General features: G+C 39.2%; 1 protein-coding gene across 3 annotated transcripts in view; it reads left to right on the top strand.

Annotated features, from left to right (window-relative positions):
• The window catches only part of PRELID2 (PRELI domain containing 2), an 81,606-nt gene extending 62,006 nt beyond the window's left edge, over positions 1–19,600 (top strand). For all 3 annotated transcript variants that reach the window (XM_074360872.1, XM_074360873.1, XM_074360874.1), the window contains one exon: positions 945–19,600. The gene's annotated coding sequence lies outside the window, so the exon portion shown is untranslated. The remainder of the gene's footprint in view (positions 1–944) is intronic.
• Positions 19,601–23,158: the final 3,558 nt, after the last annotated feature.

Genomic DNA, 23,158 nt, shown 5'->3' with positions numbered 1-23,158 from the left:
CACATGTTACGTCTGTTTCAAAGTTAATAGTGTGGGGGTTTATTTTCTCAGTATTAGCTCTGCTGTCACCACTTGGTTGGCGTTATTTTAAGGCATAAAAAAACACATTAAAATGATCACAATGAATACCAGCAATAGTGATCATTAAAATGGCTTCATAAAGTTCCAGTGCACGTGCCTACGGGGGTAGAAATACAGGCATTTTGTTTGGCAGATAAAGTAGCACTGTGATGTGGCAACAGTCTAGGTGCCATGTACAGTGGACTTATGTTTGAATTTTGGAATTTTGCAATTCTTAATGTTTGAAAAAGCGTTCCATGGGATTTGCGCCCATGTGCCTAAGGAGACATTTTTGTATTCTACCACATTTCAAATTCGCCTCATTTAAATTCACATAGAACGTGACCACATTGTGTAGGCTACCTTGCACTAAAGGTATTCCCTGGAAGTCTCTGGTCTGTGTGTCCAAGTGGGCGTTTGACAGTTAGAAAGCTTAGAAGGTAATTCTAAGGAGAAGCCAAAATGGGGGTGCGAGAACTCACTAACCAGCATGCTTGCGGTGCTGCTGCTGACACATCCATTTGATAGATTTTTGATTTCCTGTCATTTTTGAATAAAGCAAATAGCCCTGACATCTTTTTGTTCTTGCTGCTGGCAGCTGGGGGACCCCCTGGCTTGGTGAGGTTTGATAATAGAGTTTTTCCACATCAGAATGATTAAGACCTCAGTTTTAGCTATATCTTAACTCCCCTTTGAACCCGCTCCTCTGAGGTGCTTGCTTTGTTGGAAGATCATTAGGAGGCAGAAAGGCAGTTTCTTCAAGAATTATCCAGAGTGATAGAATTCAGGTGAGTCTTAAGAGCTGCTTCAGCAAAGAGGGCAAGTATGTATTGATTGTTGAGCCATGTTTATTAGTGATAAAGCCTGTTTGCTTTCTCTTGCAGGGAAGCTGTGTTGTGTCTACCGTTTGCTCGAGATTTAATCTTTTCTTGGACAGAGCACATCCAAGGACACAGTTTTCAAAATACACATTTAAGGACGCCGTGTTGGCAGCTTAAAAGAAGAGGAGACCTTCCTGCTGGGACATGGAATGATACACTCCCCTGGGAGCCTGCCTCAGACCGCAGCTCTTGTGGAGATGAGACCTTTCAGCTGCTTCTTAGGGCACAGCCTGTACAATTTTACAAATAAAGAACCCATAGGCGGTGATGTCCGCCCTCCTTCAGGGTGTCCTGTGGATTGTCTGGTGACGGTGCCAGGGCAGCCGAGGATGGGCCAGGGGCTTGGAGAGCGGGGCTTGTGCCCGGATGTTCTCTGCATCATTGCTCATAGGATTCATTTGAGGATTCTGGGACGAATAAAGGAGTTAAACCTGTTCCTGATTCTTAGGTGGCCTGGAACAGATAGGAAAGTGCCAGACCTGTGTGGAAGCTAAGTCATTTTCATAGTAATGTTTAAGATGCTCAGAAATGGGGAGCATTTGATTTGTACCCGTCAGTACCACCATGTAAGTGCCATTAGTCGTGTTTAAACTGGAACACGTGACCTGCCGTTTGGTACCCCAAGGAACCTGGAGGCGGGAACGCAGGCTGCATGTTCTTGGCTCCCACTCACTCCTTCTGCGCTGTGGAGAGCATGTAACCTCTCTGTCTTTCCCTGGGCAAATGGGGATAATTGGGCACAGATCTTTCTACTTGTGATGATGAAACAAGGGGGTGTGGTGTTAAAAGCTCAAGTTTGAGAGTCAAGCAGACAAGACGTGCGTTTGGGAGTCAAACAGACAGACGCGGGTTTGGAGCCAGGCGCGGCCGCCCACCAGCTCAGTGAGCATGTACGTAACTTTAAATCTTTCAGAAACTTATTTTTTAAGTTCATAAAATGGGGTTATAGAATTAACTTTGTGAGGGTGTTGGAATGATTGGGGGTCGTATACTAATAAGAGGGCCTAACTTGCTGCCTGGTACACATAAGTCCAGTGAGTAGCAGCTGTTACTACTACGTGAAACCATTTTGGAAATGTCCTTTTCTAGTGGAACGTAATGTGGTGTTTTACTGTTTGAAAATCAGATGCCGGTAGTCTGCATTTCTCATGGTGGGAAGCCAAGATGTAAATACGCACTATGTAAAGGGGAAAAAAAAAGCCTAAAGGGAGGCAATAATTTGGAATTCATCTTTTTAAGATAAAAAGTAGATCATTACTGGAACGTCTTGGGGAAATCATTCTTTGTTTAATATTTGAAAATTTTTCCACTTAGTGCATTGGTGAATTTTTCAAAGCAATTGTATTATTATTATTATTATTTTTTAAATACGAACCTGCCACTGTGAGCCTCCTCCTATCGTATTTGAGCTGTTTGCGCTGCTTGAGTTCTGTGTCTTAGGAATATTTCCCGATTTCCTTAGTGTTTCATTCTTCCATTGTGTTAGAGGGAAAATGGATAGTAGCAACCAGAACACACTGTGACCGCCTTTTCCAGTTTGTAAATAGCATTTGGTAGGCTTTTGGAATAATGGCGCATTTCCAGAAATAAAAGTTGGTGTGAATTATCCAGGAGGTGAGAGGCAAGAAATCTGCGTTTGAAGGTTGACACTGGAATGAATTTAACCCTTCGTACTCAATGATTTGCCTTTTCCGAAGGCAGGCGTTCTCAACCTTGGCTTTCCATTAGAACCACCTGGAAGCTTTATGCAATCCTCATACCTAGGATACATCCCAGGCCAATAAGTCAGAATCTCTGGGGGTGGAACCCAGGCTTCAGTGTTTCTTAAAGCTCCCTAAGAGATTCCAGCAGGCAGCTAAAGATGAGAAGACGACAGGGAATTCTAGATGATTTGCGGACAGTATCTGATTCCTTTCTTAACCCCTCGGAAGCAAGGAAGTATCTTTGTAGCAAGAATTTCTGTTAGAGAAAGTGAAGCACAGAGAGGCTGTTTGCCTTAATTGCTTGAGGCGGGGCAGCCGATGCAAATACCTGCAGGTGTCTGGCAGGAGATCTGATGAGTGAAGTAGGCTGGCGGCCACGGGGAGAGCCCAGGAGCCCATGGCTGGCTAGAGGTGGGCAGCTGCTGCCCAGCGCCAGCCCAGTTTTTCCAAACTGTTGGTTTTTCTAGTTCTTCCAATTTCCAATTTTCCAGGAAAAGAAGAGATTTTTTTTAAAAAAGAAATCTCCCTATTTTTTGTGCATGGGCAACGAATTCAGGATTGTTTAAAACATTGTGCTGGCCAAACAAAGTATGTTTGCCAGTAGCTTCCAGCCTCTGTTTCAAGAGCGTTAAGGACCAGCTTAAACATCTCAGCCAATTTTTAAAAGATTTGCATTTCCCTGTTATGGATGGAAGTTTCTTTCTGCCTCTCCAAGACCGCGTTTAGTATTTTCCTCCCCGTTCCCAGGCAGTCCTCTGGACTTGCATCAGACTTCCTCGCTCAGTATTTTTTTGCCCCCTGCAGGCATCCATTACTTCAAGCTTCACATATATAGCTTAGAAATCTTATGCTCCTTTTAAAATTAATTAGTTCTTGTTAGAGTTTATTTTTATTATGTCAGAAACCTTTCCTGGTGATAAAACAGTTTAGAAATCCACATCTAATTTTATTACCTATAGTCTCGTGTAAGAAATGTCAAAACCAGGAGTGTAGCCTTTTTGGGCACATTAGGAACCAGGGTGGGAAGGGTTAATTCACAGACCTGGCCAGTCTCCTCCTGGCTAGGTCACTGAGCCTACACTTCAAGGTGAGGATGTATTACAGTGATTCCCAGACTTTCCAGACCTCCCACCAGAAACCCCTGGGGAGAGGGGCTAAACTGCAGGTCCCCCAGGCCTCCCTCAGTGATGCTGATTCATGGGGTTTCAGCTGTGACTCAAGGCTCTGCATTTTAACACAAGTTAATTGGGAGATTCGGCTTTGCAGTTCCACCGACCAGATTTTGAGAAACGCTGATTAAGGGGAGGTGGTTGAGGCCTCTGTGTCTCCTGTTATTTAAGAAAGGTTTGCGGTCATTTGGGCCCACTGATCAATACAGCTGGTCACTCAGGATACGATATGAAGTTCTCACGCACAGAGAAGCTGACTTAAGCTATCCCTACATGATTGAGGTGCTTCTACCACGAACGGGCTTTTGTGGTTTCAATCATGTGGATAGAAAAGGTGCTGTGTTCTTTTGATATAAATTGTTCTGTGTATTTTCTAAGCAGTGTATGTGTAGTAACATCCCACTTCTCAGATGTCGTGGGTGGGTGGGTGGTAAAGCTGACTCAAGGCTATTCTTACAAGTCACATCTTTTTTGCTTGGTTTCAGCCATTTACACGGGACTCTTAATCTAGTATACATTTCCCTGCTTTGGCAGACAGAATCTACTGAAGACAGTGAAACCCTTTCAGGGTCATTATCATTTATGTTGTGAGTGCTTTCAGGTCCTATTCAGGTTGGTCAGAGCAGAGCCATTCAGTGGAGGGGGCTCTCTGAGTTCTGCTGTGGTTTTTACAGCTTTTTTCTTTCCCTCCCTGTTCCCTGTTGTCTCTCTCTGCTGTTAGTCTGCCTTCCTCTAGGAACTTTTCCTCTCATTTGCTACATGGCCTTGGGAGATGCTGTAATTGCATTCTGTAGGTCAAGTAACAGTAAAGGGGAGCTGAGCGAGTCTCTGGGCGGCTTTCCCAGCAGTGAGATGGATGAGCGATGCTGCGCTGACTTGGTGACGGTATTTCCACGGCTCTGCTGCTTCCTCTGCCGTACTTCCTGACACCCCCCCCCCTTTACTGCGGTTGCCACATCTGTGACCTCAGGATAAGTGAGATGTCACTACACATGACTTATTTACATCTGTAAGCCCTCGCCTCCCCCCCAAGTCATGTTAGTGTTTTTATACGTACCCTGCTACGATGTGAAACGGTCAGTGGATTAAAATTCAAATGAACATTTTTCTCAGGCCGAGTTTCTGTATAGGAGAAAGTGTTTTTGATTCGGTTTTATTATGATTGAGAGCTGTGAATTCTTTGTATACCTGTGCAATTCAGTCCTGCAGTCGTTCTGAAATAAAGGTGTCACAACTCAGATTTATGTGTGAATTTTAATCTTTTGAAGGGATCACGTCACCCGCCAGAGCTAGTGTCTGTCATTTGTAGTAGCGTTTCTAGTCCTTTTCAGCAGCCCCAGATAAGGGTGTTACACCCACCAGATGATGTTAGCTCCCCACCTTCCGCAAGGCGAGCTATTAACATTTTGTCCAGAAATAAGCAGAGGCCACTCTGTTGGGTGACCGGAGGTGGCTGTGTGGTAATGAAGCGAAGGACCAGAATCTGCAGAGCAGGAAGAATGAAGCGCAGACCACAGTGCCATGACGGTGTGTGGCCCCGCGGGGGGAGGGGAGACAGAGCAGCTGCCTGCTGACCTGCTTGTGAGGCTCAGCTCCGCTTTCTGTATTTGTTTCCATGACATTTGCTTTATCCTTTTGTCTCCCTTTCACTCGAATGTTACATTACGAGTAGATTTCTGTGCCTTGTTTCCAAAGTGCCTCATCCAAGCCCTGTTGATGCCTGGGTACCTTTAGGGGTAGAGTCCTTAGTCCACGCAGCACTCATTGAGCACCTGTTGTGTGCAAGAGGAAGGCAGGATTCATCTCTTTTGACTTGATCCAGTGGGTTTCCAAGAGGCTTGCGACTTGATTTTACTGACAGCAGTAGTGGGCACCAGCTGATGGCAAGACCAGACACGTTGACCTCTTTGGTGAGTGAAACTGATTGCTTATTTAAAGCATGCAGAAAATAGCATTGGGGGCTCACTGGAGAGATCAGCATGAAGTATAGAGCTTGCTGGCCTCACAGCCTCACTAGCAGGTTGCATGGTTGTGTCATCATGTCTCAGTGAGGGGCACATCACAGTTTTTGGAGGATTACTGGTTCTCTCCAGGCTTGGCCTTACATATATATGGAAAGGGGGAGGTGCCCAGCCTGTGGCCATGCCCTCCTCTGAGCCACGTGGGGAGTGCGCCGTGACTGCAGGATATTCTGGCATAAATGTCTTTTACTTATAGGCTCTTCTGACTATTACAGCCTGGTCTGAGGACATGCCTGAATTCAGGACAGCATTGCCAGCATCTTGTTGCCTAGATGTCTGGACAAGGCGTGCTAACTAGTTCTGGCTAATCCTGCAAACCCCAGAACCTTAACAAAAGCCTTGGAGAGACTGAGGCAGGTAGAGAGGTACATTCCTCCTAATGCCAAATGCAGTGCAGTGAGGACTCCGGACAGAAATGGAGTTACAGAAACAATTTATAGACGGCAGTATTCAACGCCATATTTAAATTTCAAAATGCAGTATTTCTTGTGTACCCCAACTGCCAGTTGGAACCCCATGGGGAGCTTTAAAAACATACTGACGTCTGGACCCCACCCCCCAGAGAGTCTAGGCTGCAGCCCCTGGCGTCAGGGTTATATCACATTCCCCAGGTGATCCTGACGCCTTGGGCAGCAATTCCCATCAACTTCACAAGTAATATCTGTTCTCCAAAAAGTGGTTACCCTTAAGCTAGCGGGCAGAGGGAGTTGGCAGTACGAGACCTCTTCTTCTCTAATGTTTTGCCTCTAGCCATTCAGAAATAAAATTCACTGTCCAAGAAAAAGATGCTCCAGTGTCTATTAAATGCTAAGAGAAGAAAAGAGAGCCTTAAAGGACTCCACCACGTGCAGCCTGCTTAGCTAGGATCAGAAGTTGGAGTTGCATTTGTTGGAACAGAACCCATGCAGAAAAATGATTCCATAATAACTTGAAACCCTTACTTGTCTGAAAGAGTTAAACTGAGTGATGGCATGGCCGGACCTTAAGATAGTAGCTCTCAGAGCTGTGGACAGGCGTGCTGTGCGGGAGGCAGCAGAGAGAGAACAGCATCCTCCATCCTGTTAAATTAAACTCCACGGAGCCATTCTCCAGCCTTCTCGGAGAAGGTTAGAGCCTTTTCGTGCCTGCCATCTGTTAGGCTGCTGATGGAATCATTACTTCTTTGTGTCGGTGCCAGGATGAACTTTTAGATCCAATGACAAAGGAGAAAATGTTAACTATTCAGTTGTATGTCTTTGTTTTCCTATTTTGGAGGTCAGGTGTCTCCTTGAATTCAGAAGTCCATCAATTGTTTAAACTTTGAAAAGACCACATTTCTAGTTGCTTTAGAGGTTTAGGGGAAATTATTCTCTGGACCGAAGCTCCTCTGTTACGTGTGTTTGTATAAGGATGTAGTTATTAATCTGGTCAAAACCAAAGTCATTCTTGACAGCCATTAAAAAAAAAAAATTCCCCTGATCCTCAGGACAGAAGGTTTCCAAAAAGCAGCCAGAAAGAATTTAATGAATGAATTACCCCAGAATATTGTTTTTGTAAATGGAAACGGGATATTGGGCAAGGAAAGAAAGAAATGGGAGAAACTTTCAAGATCATACCTGTCACTGATTAGGTGAGGGTGACTATGAGGGAACTATTGTCTGATAATTTCTTTCACAAATGACAGTTCTGAGAGTTGGAGGGTAGAGCATGTGGAGGTTTAGAACCTTAATTCATGCCTTAAATTTTTTTTTTAATGTATCCATATATAAGGTATATTGAACTTTTTTCTACTTTTTCTTGGTATCTTGGTGACTGGATCTAAAGCCTTTGGAAGACTTGGAGTCAATGTGCGGCACTGGATGGCTACAATTTTTAATTACAGTTTTAAATTGGATGAAACTATGCATCTGATTACAGTTGGAACTATTCCAGTACGGAAAGTTGTCTTTTTGTGTGTGTGAAGTTACAGCGAGCACTGTAACTTGCTTCCTTAGGTGTTAATTGTTCTGTCAAGTGCTGTGAGAACCATTTCTTCCTGGAAAAAGAAATGCCAACAATATTTTGGGACCTTATTAAAGGCAAGGATTTTGCAGAGAAGAATTGGGGAACAGCAAAGCACTCGCCAGGCATTGATTTATCCTGATCTGCCTCTGAAACCTGGGCGCTGGCACCTGCAATTCTCAAAGCAGCGTATTTGTACTGGGAGTATGTGGCCATGTCTGTGGGGGATGTGTGAAGCCACAGATAGATGGGCAAAATGCTCCTCCCAGAACATTTTTCTCAGAGATGTGTGGGAGAAACATTTTTATATTAAAGCAGATGTATAACTTGGTAGTGTGTGAAATTGGAATGGATTTTTAATTTTTAAAAAATGAGACATAAAAGACGTTTTGCTTGGGGCACTGCTTACAATGCCACATTGTATGTAGCAAGGATTACATTAGGTTGCATACAATGGAATCAGCAAAGGGTAACAGTTACATATGCTTTAGCCTGATACAGGCGCTTGCAGTCGGTACATCACCACACACTGCAGGGTCATGTTCTGCTGGTGGCAGGTCCCTGTCTGGAAAAGCTGGAGAAACCCTGATGGAGGCCACCTCTAGTCCCTGGAGCTCCTAGGATTCCTGTGTCCCTCAGAGTCAGTCTTAACTCCCAGCAGTGTGGCCTTTGCCTACCAATGTCTTGTAATACAAAACTGGGCAAATAGTAAACTGGGGCAAGCCTTGCCAAGGGGCATCACAGATTATTTCGAGGACTGAGTTGATAGAGCGTCTTAGTTGTTGAGAGGGAAATATATAAGTATGAAGAGCATTGATTGAATATTAAAAATTTAAATGATTTTCCACTTTTTTTGGGAGGGGGCAGTTATGTTTCCACTTTTATTCAGAGAAAACACTAGTCAGGAGAATTTTATTTGTCAATATAATTTTGACATACTGTCTTCCCCTAAGCAGAGGCAGTTCAGATACACTTCTGTACTGCAGCTTTCTCTAACCGGGCTGTCGATGGTGTTTAACCCAGGTGCTTGTTAAAATCAAAGGGAAAAGGTATAATTAGTCTTGATGAGGTGAAATAACAAACACAGGGGAAAATTAATGAAGCAGTGTTTTGATTCTTGTAATTATAGTGGTGTGACTGGTTCTGCTATAGTGAAGCTCTTACCATTTCCAGCAAGAAACGTCTTTTCTGGTTTATTCTCTCAGATACATTTTAACTGTCACGGAGATGGAAATTGTATGGCGTTTGCCAGCAGGAATAACCTTTATTTTTATTTACAAAACATGCATATTTCTTTTGAGAGTGCCAGCTTGGGTGTTACCCCGGCTTCTTTGTTGAAATAGCACATCCTGGTCAGATCAGAATTTCCCTTCCCAAAAGTGAAATTTGACAATAAATTTGGCGTTAGATTAAGATGAAAATACAAGAAATCTGTGCATCTGATTTGACCAAATATAGCCAGCATCTGATTTGTCTTAAACATAGCCCAGAAGCTAAAACTAGAATCCAGCTAGGCTTTGTCCTGGCTGTGTGCATAAGCTCTCTGGGCTCCGTTTTTCTCACATGGGATAGAGTAACATAATAACAGGGCCTATTCTGGTTTTGTTGAAAAGATTCAGTGAGTTTAAGACATGTGAAAACAGTTGGAATAGAGCACTGCCTGGCACAGAGCAAACCCTCCGCGATCTTTGGAAGAGACGATGGTGTTAATTCTTTAAAACGTTTGGTAGACTTCTCCAGTGAAACCATCTAGGCCTGAAGATTTCTGTTTCAGGGAGATGTTTAATTATACTTGTGATTTCTGTCATAGTTGTAGGGCTATTCAAACGTTCTGTTCATGCTGGGTGAGTTGTGGTAGTCAGTGTTTTTCGAGGAATTGGAGCACGTCATCTGAGTTGTCACATGTACGTGTGTAGAGTCGTTCATGGTATTTTCCTATTACCTCTTTCTTGTCTGCCTGGCTCTTGATGCTACGCTCTGTTTTATTCCTGATCCTGGGAGTCTGTGTCTTCTCAGTTTTCTTTGTCAGCCTTACAAGATGTTTGTCCGTTTTATTTTTTTTCAAAGAGCAAGCTCTTTGTTTCACTGATTTCTCTCTGTCGATTCTCCGATGTATTTAACGGACTTCTGCTCTTCGTTGTTCCTGTCTCCTGCTTGCTGTAGGTTTACTATTCTCTTTATTTTCTAGATCTTGAGGTGGTAGCTTAGATTATTCTTTGGAAGCTTCCCCACTTTTCTGATGTATGCAGTTAGTGCTATGAACTTCCCTCCCAGCACTGGTTTAACTGTGTTCCACAAATGTTTGGTGTATTTTCATTTTCATTCAATGTATTTTTTTTTAATATCCCATGAGACTTGCCCTTTGACCCATGGATTATTTAGAAGTGTGTCATTTAATCTTCGAAATGCAGATTTTCTAGCTGTTTTTTGCTATAAATTTTAGTGTGACTCCACCATGGTTGGAGAACACACCCTCTCTGATTTCAATTCTTTAAATCTGCTGAGGGTTGTTCTCTGGCCCAGGATGTGCAGACTGTCTTGGTAGGTGCTTGATGGGCACTTGAAAAGAACGGATATTCGACTATTGTTAGGGGAGTGTTCTACAAATGTTGGTTAGATCCTGTTGGCTGATGGGGTTGTTGAGTTCTATATCTGATGCTCTGTCTAGTTGTGCTGTCAGTTGCTGAGAGAAGGGTACTGAGATCTCCGACTACAATTGTGGATTTGTCTCTTTCTCCTCTTATTTCCATAGATTTTTGCTTTACATCTTTTGCAGCTCTGTTTGGTACATACACATTTAGGATCGCTGTGTCTTCTTTTTGGATTAACTCTTACTATTTTATAATGTCCCTCTCTATTCCTGATAATTTCCTTTGCCTTAAAGTTTCCTTGAGGTAGAATACCTTTAATAGGACTATCTGTATTTCTTTTTATTAATGTTTGTATGATAACATCTTTTTCAATCCTTTTATTTTTAATCTGCCTGTACTGTTACATTTTAAGTGAGTTTCCTGAAAATAGCGTATGGTAGGGTCATGTTTTTTAATCTGCTTTGCCAATTTCTGACTTTTAATTGGCGATTTAGCTCATTTACATGTAATTATTGATTTATTAGGGCTTAAGTCTTTATTTATTTATTTTTTGCCTTTGGGTTATTCCCACACATTATATAATCCTCATTTGATTTATCCATATATAGTGTTTTTGAGTGAATCTCTTTGTATATCTTTTTAAATTGATTGCTGTAAGTATTACACAGCAGTAATATATTTATATCTATATTTTACATATATATAGATATATATCCTATATACACATATATATATATATATCTCCAGTCTACTGGTATCATTTTACCAGTGAGTGTAGAACCTTATAACCTTATCTCCCTTTACATTCTTACCTTTCCATGTTTATAATTAATTACCTTAAATATTTCTTCTACATGCAGTTAAAACCACATCAGAAAGTATTTTAAATTTTACTTAACTATCAAAATTTAAAGGACTCATTAGGAATAGGAGAGTTTGCTATGTTTACCCATATTTTGTTACGTATCTTTTTCCTTCTTGATGTTCCAAGATTTCTTGTTTTATCATTGCTTTTCTGTTTAGAAAACTTACTTTGTCCATTCTTTTAGGACAGAATTACTGGAAACTAATTTTCGTAGTTTTTCATCTGAAAATGTTGATTTCCCCTTAATTCCTGGAGCACATTTTCACAGCCTATACAGGATTCTGAGTTGAGAGTTCTTTTCTTTCAGTGCATGAAAAATATTTGTGCCATCTCCTGTGGCCTCCATAGCTTCTGATGAGAAATCAGTTCACTCTTACTGCTTTCCATTTATTTTGTTTCTAGTTTTCTAAAATTGGGCCGTGATGTGTTTTGCTGTGGATTTCTTTGGGATTATCCTGTTTGGGATTTGTTCAGCTTCTTGAATCTGAAGACTTATATCTTTTGCCAAATTTGGGAAGTTTCAATCATTTCTAACGTCTCTTTCCTCTTGGTGTTGGCATCTATTAATTGTCTTTTGCTTTCAGTTTGAGATCCTTCTGGTTCTTGATATGATGAATGATTTTTTATTGGAACGGGGCACTTGGGATATTATGTTAGGAGACTCTGGGTCTTACTCAGTCTGTTTTTGCTGCCTTCTTGTGATACCATTCCAGCAGGGAAGGGTGGGTGCTGCCTCATCACTGCCACGTGGTGGGTAAAACTTCCCACTCTGCCTCCACTGACATCTGAGGGAGAGAAGACCCTTTTACAGGTTTACAGCTTGGTGCCAGGGGGATCTCTGGCTCCTCCTGGGCCCCAGTAATAGCTCCCTGGCTAGGAAGAATAAGAATGCCTCATTGCTACTCCCCACCAGGGCTCCGCTTACATACTATGGGATGGGTGAATGTCCTGACTCTTCACTAGGTCTTCCCTGACACCACCTCTCCAGGGAGGGAGAGGAGGACCTCCTTCCTGCCAGGTGTAGGTGGAAGTCCAGGTTCCTCACATAGTGTCCCATGGAAGAGGGGATTTATTACCACTTGCTGGGGATGGAAATCCCCGCTCCCTACTCATTCTTTGATGCCTTCCTGGCAAGGGGATTGGGAATTCCTCTTAAAGCCCAGTGAGAGTAGAAGTCTAGGCTCCTCTTTTGGCCTTTATTGGCATTGGGTGGGGTAGCAGCCATAGTTTTTCCATGGTATTTGTCTGGAGCACAGTGATTATCTTGTAAATGTTTTCTTTCTTGCTAGACTGCCCCTTTTCTGGTCCTCTGCATAGGCAAGGCAGGCTTTTATTAATTAGTTTTTTCTTCTTTTATCCATACCTTTTGGCATTTCTAGGTTGTTGGCTTCCCCAGCATTTAGTCTGAGATTCAGTCCAAAAAAAAACCTCAGGAAACTCATTGTCGTGTTGTTGTTTGGGTCCCAAGCTTCCTAGCTGGTTTGCCTTCTTCACTTGACTTTACATAGGATTCTTATTTTGTTTTATATATATGATGTAGGGGTTTCAGTTGTACCACCACTGACTTTTTATAAGTCCAAAGCCTTTGGGCTCCTTCGTCTACTTAAGTCCTACCTATCTTTCAAGTCTTAGCTGAAGTGTCACTTCTGGGAAGCTCCCTCTGAGTCTATACCCTAGGCTGGGTCTCCATTACCCTCCCCCATAGCACTCTGCACTTCTCCTCATAATAACTTTGTTCAGTGTCTGTCTCCTCCATCTGACAGCTTTTCGAGGGCAGGGATTGGTCCCATCTTAAATGAGTGATGTCATCATTTATAAAATGAGGGATTTGGAATAGATGAACTTGGAGATCCTCCATCTCTCCCTTCTTTATCTTCTCTCTCTTCTCTTTTTCTTCTACCCTCCAATCTCCCCAACAAATAATTTCCAAAATAGAATCATACCTGAAATCTTCTGTGCTGTGCCAGCATTGCATTTTATCATGAAAAACAAAATCAAAATTTGGTTATCTGTTGGATGAATAATGACATCTTGTTATGGTTTTATTTTGCACTTACATGAATTCATCTGGTCGGTAGACATCGAACATCTATTATGTTCCAGATTCTGTGGAAGAAGGCTATAGGGATGAAACAGGTCACAGAACAAAAGCCTTGCTCTCACGGAGCTGACAGTTGAAATTTTTTCATATCATTGATCATTTACTTACCTTTTGTGAATTACATCTCCATGTCACTTGCTCATCTACCCACCATCTGCTCTTCTTTTCCAGTGTTCTTTTAACAAATATTTTGCTCAGGAGTATGAGAGATGTAAAGTTAAGACAGTCCATTTCACCATTCACTTAACGTTTATTCTGCCTCACCAGTTCATACATTCAAACAAATGTTTTTCTCAAACAAAAATGTTTTTCTCAAATAGGTCTGGGCAGCCTACTTGTCACTATATTGTACACTCAAGAAAAACTTTTTTTTTTAAAAAAAGGCCAAAATGGTTGTGATTTTTGGCATTTTATTTTTATAATAAATACATGACCTCACTGTATAGCAATAGTTAAATACCATATATTGCAAGAGGAAATTGAACAGTTGGATTTAGTGAAACCATTTTAACAAGGACCCGTTGCAGTGTTAGGTTATAATTGCAAAGGAACCTGCCTGAGCTTTAATTTGTCATCTTGTTTTACTTAAAAACGATAGTCAGTTTGCATTTCCCAGACATCAGGTGCAGTGATGAGAGGTCCTGGATGACAAGCCTGTAACATCAGGAAGGTTTTAAACAAAAAACCCAGCATTTCTCTGATGATTTATAATTCTCAGTTCAGAGGGAGCCCTGAGTTAAGGCTGCTTTAGTCTAACGACACGTTTAGTCATGCTGATCAGCCACTTCATTTATTTCACATGTAACCATTTTTCATATCTGCAGAGGACATTTTAGTGTATTGACTAAGCACTTCCATATCCATTATCTCACTTAACCCCTGAAACAACCCTGTGGAGATGTAATGGGTGATACCCACTGTGAGCCTTGGATCCTCATCTGTGTAGGTAACTTGTCCGAGGGCACACAGCCAGTAAACGGCTGAGTTGGAATCATTGTTTAGCTACATATTTATCACAATCTCAAATGGAATTTCTTAGTAATGCCATGTGATGCTCGATACATGAAAGAGAAAAGTCTGTATATCCCTTGGTTTGTACTTCCTAACGGCAAGCTATTCTCTGTACCATGTCATGTCACTCTCATGCCATCTTGTTTGCCTTCTTTCCCTGATGTGGAGTAGGCTTCCATTTTGACTCACTTGATGTGTTCCTGAGTGTGTGTAAAAACAGATCTTGTGAAAAGTCCTTTATTCAGTTCCTTTCAAATTACCCTGTTTGATTATTCTGTTTCTTGCTGTGGTTTTGACTACTATGGGGATAGAGCTAGAATGGGTTAGACTAACTTAGTTTTTTCACCTGTAAAAGAAGCTGTTGGGGTTGGCATCCGGGAAACGTAGAAACTCAGGTTTGGGAAAGACCTTAAGAGTCTCGTCTTTGGAATCAGATGGATCACAGAGCGAGCGCTGGCTCGTAAGTCTGCCGCTCACTAACGAAGTGGTCTGAGACAAGTTATTTAAGCACTCTGAATTTAGGTTTTCTCATGGGTGAAATATAATTGAAAAGAATATTGATTTATAGAATTGCTGTAAAATAATTAGCACAGTGCCTGGCATATAATGACCTCTTTAAAAAGGTAGCCGCTGGAATAGACGCTTCCTTTCTGGATTAAGAGGCTTGTTGGCTGGATGAATGAATGCTCTCCATTTTCCCATAAATCATGCTGAGTGGTGTCCCCACAGCATCCTAAATAGTCACTGCCAGTATACCTCATCATTCACTTGTCGACTTCTGGTCTCAAAAGTTGAATTATATGCTGAATTGCAAGGGTAACTTGCATTTATTCCCCAATCGGTTTATGCTCATTACAGTTAGGATTACTTAACTATTTTGTGAACTGGTGTATTCATTTTCTATTGCTGCTTTAGACCCAGTGGCTTAAAACAATACAAACTTATTATCTTACTAGAGGTCGGTCTGAAATGGGTTTCATTGGACTAAAGTTAAGGTGCCAGCAGGGCTACATGCCTTCCTTAGCTCTAAGTGAGGATCTCTTCCTTGCTTTGTCCGGCTTCCAGAGGACACCTGCATTCCTTTTTTAAAAAAACTTTATTTAACATTTTTTTGTTGAAATATAGTCAGTTTACAATGTTGTGTCAATTTCTGGTGTACAGCACAATACTTTAGTGATACATTTACATACATGTATTCTTTTTCATTGTAGGTTGCTACAAGGTATTGAATATAGTTCCCTGTGCTCTACAGTAGGAACACCTGCATTCCTTGACTGTGGCTGTCTCCTTTATCTTCAGAGCCACCAGCATAGTATTTTCAAATTACTCTTCACCTCTCTGTTTCACAAGGAAACTTGTGATTACATTAGGCCCACCAGGTAATCCAGCACAATCTCCCCAGCTCAAGATCTTTGATGTAATCATACCCGCAGAATCCCTTTTGCCGTGTAAAGTAACATATCTGTAGGTTCTGAGGATTAGAGCATGGGCATCTCTGGAGGACCGTTGTTCTGCTTAGCACAACTATTGATGTCTGGCAGAAGGCGGGGAGAGGGTGTTTTTATGAAACCTGGTTTCTTCTACTGGAAAGACTCATCATATTAAATTGAAAAAAAATCACTTTGGAATTAGATGTGGGCTAGATATATGTAGAATTTTGGGGAGATTGTGAAAGTCAAGAGGGATGCTGCACTCAGATTGCTTCAGAACCGCCTCTGTGTTCTTCCTCCATTTAGATAGAAGTGGTATCTCAGTGTAATTTTATTTGCTTTTTATGAGTAAAATTGAAACAGTTCTGTATGACTAAGGACCATTGTATATCTTTCTCATGAGTTGTTTACTTATGCCTTTAATTCAAGGTTCTGTTGAAGTTGTGGTCATTTTCCCCTTTAACAGTTCTTAAGTATATTAAGAATAATATTTTCTTATCTGTGATACATTCTGCAAATGTTTTTTTTCCCAGTTTGTCTTCTGTCATTTTACTTTGGTTGTGCTATTTTTTTTCCATGAAAAATATTTAAAAATTTTTATATAGTCAAATTTATCTTAATTTTTTTTTCAACTGGATTTTAGATCTTAGGTACTTTTCTTAGACTCACGTTACAGATGAATTCAACTATGTTTTCTTCTAGTATTTGTATAGTTTTTTTCACATTTAGGTCTCTGGATCCATTTAGTTTATTTTTACATATAATGTGGATATTGCATTTAATTGTATATTTTCCCAAAAGACTATCTAGTTATCCCAGTATCATTTTTTAAAAGTCCATCTTTGCCCATGGGTTTGAGAGCCTTCTTTATTATATATTAAGTTTTCATATGTACTAAATTTCCATATATACTTGGTTCTCTATCTGGACATTCTGTTCTATTGCACCAGTCTGTCTACCTGTTTGTGGGCCAATACTATACTATTTTAATTATAGAAACTTTATAGAATGTTTTAGTATCTGGTAGGGTTAGTTCCTTTTCATAACTTCATTTTTTCATTGTTTTTCTGGCTATTCATTCATGTTTATTTTTTTCCTATGAACTTTTGTTGCAGCTTACCTAGCTTCATAAAAAAAAAAAAAAGCTTATTGGTGTTTTTATTATTGCCTTAAGTTTATAGTGTAGAGAGAAGTGATCTTTTTATGACGTTTAGTTGTCCTGTCTAAGAACAAGGGCTCCTTCTTCATTTGTTCAAATCTGACTTTGTGTCTTTCAGTTATTTTTAAGATTTTTCTCATATAGATTGTACTGGTTATCTATTGCTGCATAACAAATTACCTCTAAACTTAGTGGCTTAAAACAATAATCAACATTTATTATGTCACATGTGCTGTAGGTCAGGAATTCAGGAGTGTCCTAGCAGGGTGATTCTGGCTTGGGGGCTTCTGATGAAGTAGTAGTCAAGATGGTGGTTGGGGCTGCAGGTACCTGAGGCTTCACTCACTGGTGCTTCTAAAATGGTTCGCTCGTGTGGCTGGCAAGTTGGTGATGACTGTTAGCGGGAGGCCATAGTTTCTCACCATGTGGTGCTCTCCGTAGGGCTGCCTAAGTGTCCTCACAACATGGCAGCTGGCTTCCACTGGATACAAGATCCAAAAGGGAGAACAAGATGGAAACAGTTGTTTGACATCCAATGATAAGTTATAAAAACATCATTTCCATAATTTGTGTAATTGGGTAAACAGATCAGCACTATTCAGTGTGGGTGGGTGGGGTCTATTCAAAGAATTGAATACGTGGAGACGGGGATCTTTGGGACCATGTGAGAAGTACAACTCTTGTGTGTACCTGTAGTGCTTTTATACTAAGTAAGATTGTGGCTTTGGGGTCATGGTATGTGTGAGTGTTGACTTTGAATACTATGAATAGGTGTTGACTTTTTAAAGAGAAGTTTCTAGAATTTATCAAAATAGTAACAATGATTTTTCTCAGACTTGTTATTTTATGCTAATAGATTTCCTATATTGAGTGTACCTTGTATTCATAGAAGAAATCCTGTTTGGTTATTGTATATTCATAGTGTGATGAATTCTGTTTGCTAACAAATAACATTTGCATAGATATTTGTAAATTATACTAGTTTCTACTTTGAGTTAAAAAAATTTTGAACTATAGCTTATTTGGGTATCAATATTTGCTTCATAAAATGACTTTGAAAGTTGTTTTTCTTCATTTTCTATGTTTAAAACAGTTTATTTGTTTTTGTTTTTTTAACATTGGCACTATCTGGTTATTGACAGGTAAAATTTCCTTGTGAAACCATCTGGGCCTGGTGCTTTTCTTGGAGTATTGCCTTGATAAAATTTTTTTTTCTGTAAACATTGGCCCATTTAAAATGCTTTGTAAGTCTACTTGAGTCAACTTTGGTAAACTGCATTTCATCAAATTATTTAATACAGGTTTTCAAATTTATTTGCACATAGGTATGCAAAATAATCTGATTTTAGAAGTTTTTTTGGTCTCAGTGTTCTGGTCTTTTTTTTTTTTTTTTTTTTTTTTTTTTTTACTTTTTATACTTGTGCCTTCTTTTTTCTTAATCAGGTGATCTAGTATATCTACTTGATTAATATTCAATAACAAGGATTTGATTTATTAGATTTCTTGGTTTTTCTCTTCTACATTAATTTTTATTTTTATCTATTTTCATCATTGTGCTTTATTTTGATTAACTTTTTTATTCTTTTAAAAAACAATTTTTGGGAATAACCTCATACTATTATGGCAGGCCCCCTTATGTCTGGGTTCTCTTAGAGTTAAAAAATACATTTTTAGTTTGCAGTAAGTTTTAGAAATCAATTATTTTCTTCTGATTACTGCTTGAATGTATTCCATACATTCTGCCATGTAGTATTTTCATTAACATTACATTTTAGGAATTTTGAAATTTGAGATTATATTTCCTCTTTCATTTAATTTTCTTTAAGAGAAAAATTTTAATTCCCAAGTGAAAGTTTTTCTTATTTTTAAATATTGTTATTAATTGCTGATTTAATTGCATTTTAATTAGGGAGTGCTGTTTATAATATTTTTTCTCCATGTGACTTAGTGATGTTTTCTTTGTGACCTAATAGTTGATCAATTTTGTAAATATTTTATGCATGCTTGAGAGGAATACGTATGTTCTTTTACCAGGATTTAATGTTTGATATGTTTCGATAAGATCTATTTCAGTGAGAATGTTGTTTATGTGTTCTATAGCCCTATTGATTTTTTGTTCACTTGATCTGTGTTATGAGAGGAGTTTGCTGAAGTCTATCAGGGTACTTTCGTGTATTTTGACTTGATTTTCCTGTAGTTTCTGCTTTATAATGATGATTCATGTGTTATTTGTTGCATAGATGTTTCTAAATGTTGTATCTCTGTTTTGAATTATAGCTTTTAGCATTAACATTATCCTTTTTTGTCACAATTTTTTTTTATGGCTTATATCCTACTTTTTGTGTGATACCAGGATTATGAACACTTTCTTACTGATGTCATTGGCTGATTATACCTATATCCATCCATTTATGTTTAGCATTTCGGAATCACTTTTTCAGTCGTGACTCTTGTGTACATCATAGACTTGATATTTCTTTATCAGTCATTTTGGAAATACTCCTCTTTTGAAAGATGAATTAAGCCAGTTTCCTTTTATTAATATGCTTGTTATGTTGGGTCTCTGTGCTGTTATTTTATTTCAGTTGTAATTATTATATCATTTTATTAAAGTTTCTCTGTTTCTCGAGATGGTGTGTTTATTTTGGCCTTTAATTGAAAAAACCTTTTTTCATATTAGGCTTAGGTATTTATTGATAACCTCTGTACTTAGGCCTTTTTTAAATGCCCTTCTCCGCTGTTTTCTTAGCCTTTATCTGGCGTGTCAGTTTTTTTTTTCTTTTTCATTGAAGTGTAGTTGATCTACAATGTTAGTTTCAGGTGTACAGCAAAGCGGTTCAGTGATATATATATATATATGTTTATTTATATACACAGATGTATACATACAGATACTCAGATTCTTTTCCATTATAGTTTATTACAAAAAATTTGAGTATAGTTTTTGGGCTATACAGTAGGTTCTTGTTTATCTGTTTTACATATAATAGTGTGTATCTGTTAATTCCAATGTATTCCTTTGACTCGTCACTTTTATCTGTACAACAGATGTTCTCAAAGTGTGGTTCACTGGCGGCCCCTGAAACCCTTTCAGGGAGGCTGTGATGGCAAAAATATTTTCCTAATAGTGCCAAGACTTTGCTGTTCCACTCTTGCTTTCTCATGAGTGCACATGAACTTCACCTTCCAGAGGCTGCATGATGTGTGATTATGTTGTTCCTCTAGTGGCTGATGAAAGGTGTGAAACACATATGAAAGTCCAGCTGTCTTCTAATAAGCGAGACTTTAAAGGAATTTCCAAAAATGTGAAATGATGCCACTCTTCTCACTGTATTTTTTGGGAACAGTATTATTTTTCATAAAAATGTTATTTATGTTTTCATGTAATAAGCTTATTATTTTAAATAAATATCTTCTCAGTTTTAATTTCTAATATGGAAAATATTGATACATGTAACTCAGACAAAGATTTTCTGAGATTCTCAAAAATTTTAGAAGTACAGGGATTTATTTGGGAGGCCAAAAGATTTGAGGACCACTTCTGTATAATGTTAGTGAATTTATCTCCTTTCCAATTCCCCTCTCCTTTCTCTACTTTGATTCACATATTCACTTTGTCAAAACATACGGCATTTTATACTTTTCTGCTCTTTTCTCCAATTTTGTTTTAATCTTAAATCAAATTAAGTATGTTAAATCCTCTCCATCACTTCTTTTGCCTCAATTTCCTCAGTCATAACTTGGATGAAATTCAGCCTCTAGCAGATTCTTCAAGGATTCATGAATACAGAATTCTCCATGTTCTTGAATGTGTAAAACTGTTTTTTAGTGTTTATTTCTTACTTATGTCTTGATACTGAACAACAGCTTAGCTAGATATAAAATCCTTGGTTCACATTTTCCCCCTTGATTTTCTTGGCTAATGTTGCTTGCTTCTTGCCTTGATTTGTATGTTGCTCTTGAGAATATTGATACCAGTTGAATTCTTTTGCTGTTTCAAAAATTTTAGTCTTTTTGCCTGCCTGGAGACCTGAGGTTTTTTTCCCTTTATCTGAAAAGTTGAATAGGTTTATTAGGTAGATCTGAGGGTTGATCATCCCGGCTGAACTTTTCCAGGTTCCTGGTGGGCCCGTTTAGTATATTGATTGAGATATTTTATCATTTCCTGAAACTTTTCATGGATTATATTTTAAAATACTAGTTCTATTCCATTGGGTTTTTCTTTTCTTTCTCAGAAAGTCTAATCATGTGTAATCAAATCTCCTTTGTGTGTCTTCCAGCTAAACTACTTTCTTTTTGACCCTTTTAAATGTTTTTTTTTAATCTTATTTTTATTGGTTGTTTTTCTACTTTTCTTCATTTCCTCTTATTAAGTGTTCGTTCAAATATAATCTTCCCAGCACAACTTGTAATTTAATTTTTCATTTCCGAGATGATTTTTCTTTTTCCATTTCTTTCTGTCAGCCTTTATTTCTTCCTGTTTTATGGCCATTTCTGATCCTTAGATTTTGATCATGTGATTTAAGGTATTTTTTCATATTCCCACATGCTTGCTTGAAAATACTGGATTTGGTTTGGAATGTTGTGTTAGTGTCTTCTGCTCTTTGTTGTTTTTAGGCTGGTGTGGGGGAAATTTTACTAGTTTAATTGTTTCAATTTTAAGTTTTGATTTTATTCCAAGTATGTATAAATGTACACTAGTTTGGAATCTATTTTGTGGATCAGCTTGAGAATTTGGGAAGATTACAGGTGTTAAACTCAAGAGCTTTCTCTTCTGTGTGAAGTACAGCTTCTTTAATGTCTGTCTGTCTGTCATCTATCTGTATCTGTCAGAGTGGCACAGTTGCAGTGTATTCCCCAATTTTTAAATTTTCGTCTGTCAGCTAGAGTACCACATTTCTTTCGTACGCTTCTTTTATCCTCACCGCTGCAGTCTCTAAAGTGGTTTCTTTTTTTCCCTCTTCAAATGTTTTGCCTTTCTGAGGCTGCCACCTTGGGCCCTGCACACCTTGAAGTCTCTTCCCTATAGTCATTACTATTACTAAGTTTTCTCATGACTAGTGTGGACTTTCTTTTTCTGGAGGTGATTTTAATTCAGTTTTAGGCAACCCACCCCCGTTGGAGGAGATCGTGACTGCTAGTTGACCCTCCAGCCGGACCGGCAATGGGAGAGGCCGTGTCCCCTTCCCTCTCCCTGGAGTGTGCGTTTTACTGTGTTGTTGAGACTGGGTGGTCCACATGACTGAATTCAGTTAAGGCCTCTACATAAACATTTAAGATTCTGGCAGGTGGGGATAGAGATCTTGCCTTGTGGGCTGCCCAGGACAAACCTCATGGGTAAGTTCTGTATTGGGGGCTAGTTTTGAGTTTCAGGGGAACTTCCAAGGATGTGAAACAACAACACTTCTCTCTCCTCCCCCGGTTTTCTTGGACTTCTTTCCCTCTCCACAAATGCTTTCAGTGGGACCTGGTGTCCCCCATCTTCTAATTAGGCTGAAGAGATGGGTTTTCTGTGGTAGTATTTGTTCTTCTGGTTAATATGTATAGTTAGTGGAGTGATTCTGATTTAGGTGCCACTGTTTCCCTCAGCTCACCCAGAAGCAGAGATCCTTAAATGTGAGGCAACCAAATAAAGCACCTCCCCCTCCATAACATAGACCTTAATTTATTTCCTTTATTTACCAAGTCCAAGATACTTTCTTCAGTTAACCTTATATTTCTGTTGCCTTTATACATTTTTAAAAATTGAAGCTTAGTTGATTTACAATATTATATTAGTATATTAGTTCAGGTGTACAGGATAGTGATTCAGTGTTTTTGCAGATTATACTCCATTTGTTGCCTTTTTATCTCAAACTGTCAAGAGTTTCGCTTTTTAAATGGTGTTAGGAAGGGATCCAGTTTTATTTTCCTCCATGTAGTGGACGAGTTTTTCTTATACCTTCTCGTAAACAATCAATTTCTTTTATTTATATGCATTTTGTCATACATGGGGTATTCATATACACATGACTGTGTTTCCAAGATACTTATTCTGTTCCATTGGTGTATTTTTCTATTACTACAACTTTATGGTGTGTCTTTATATCTGGTGGCCAACTTTAAAATTTTCTGTTTTATAGTTAGCTATGCATTGACCTTTTGTCTTCCATGTAAATTTTACAGTAAATATGATAAATTTCTCAAA

This window comes from Camelus bactrianus, chromosome 3 (assembly GCF_048773025.1).
Source record: "Camelus bactrianus isolate YW-2024 breed Bactrian camel chromosome 3, ASM4877302v1, whole genome shotgun sequence".
Lineage (NCBI taxonomy): Eukaryota > Metazoa > Chordata > Mammalia > Artiodactyla > Camelidae > Camelus > Camelus bactrianus.
Note: the sequence above shows the minus strand (reverse complement) of the source record. Positions and strands in the feature narration are given on the sequence as shown.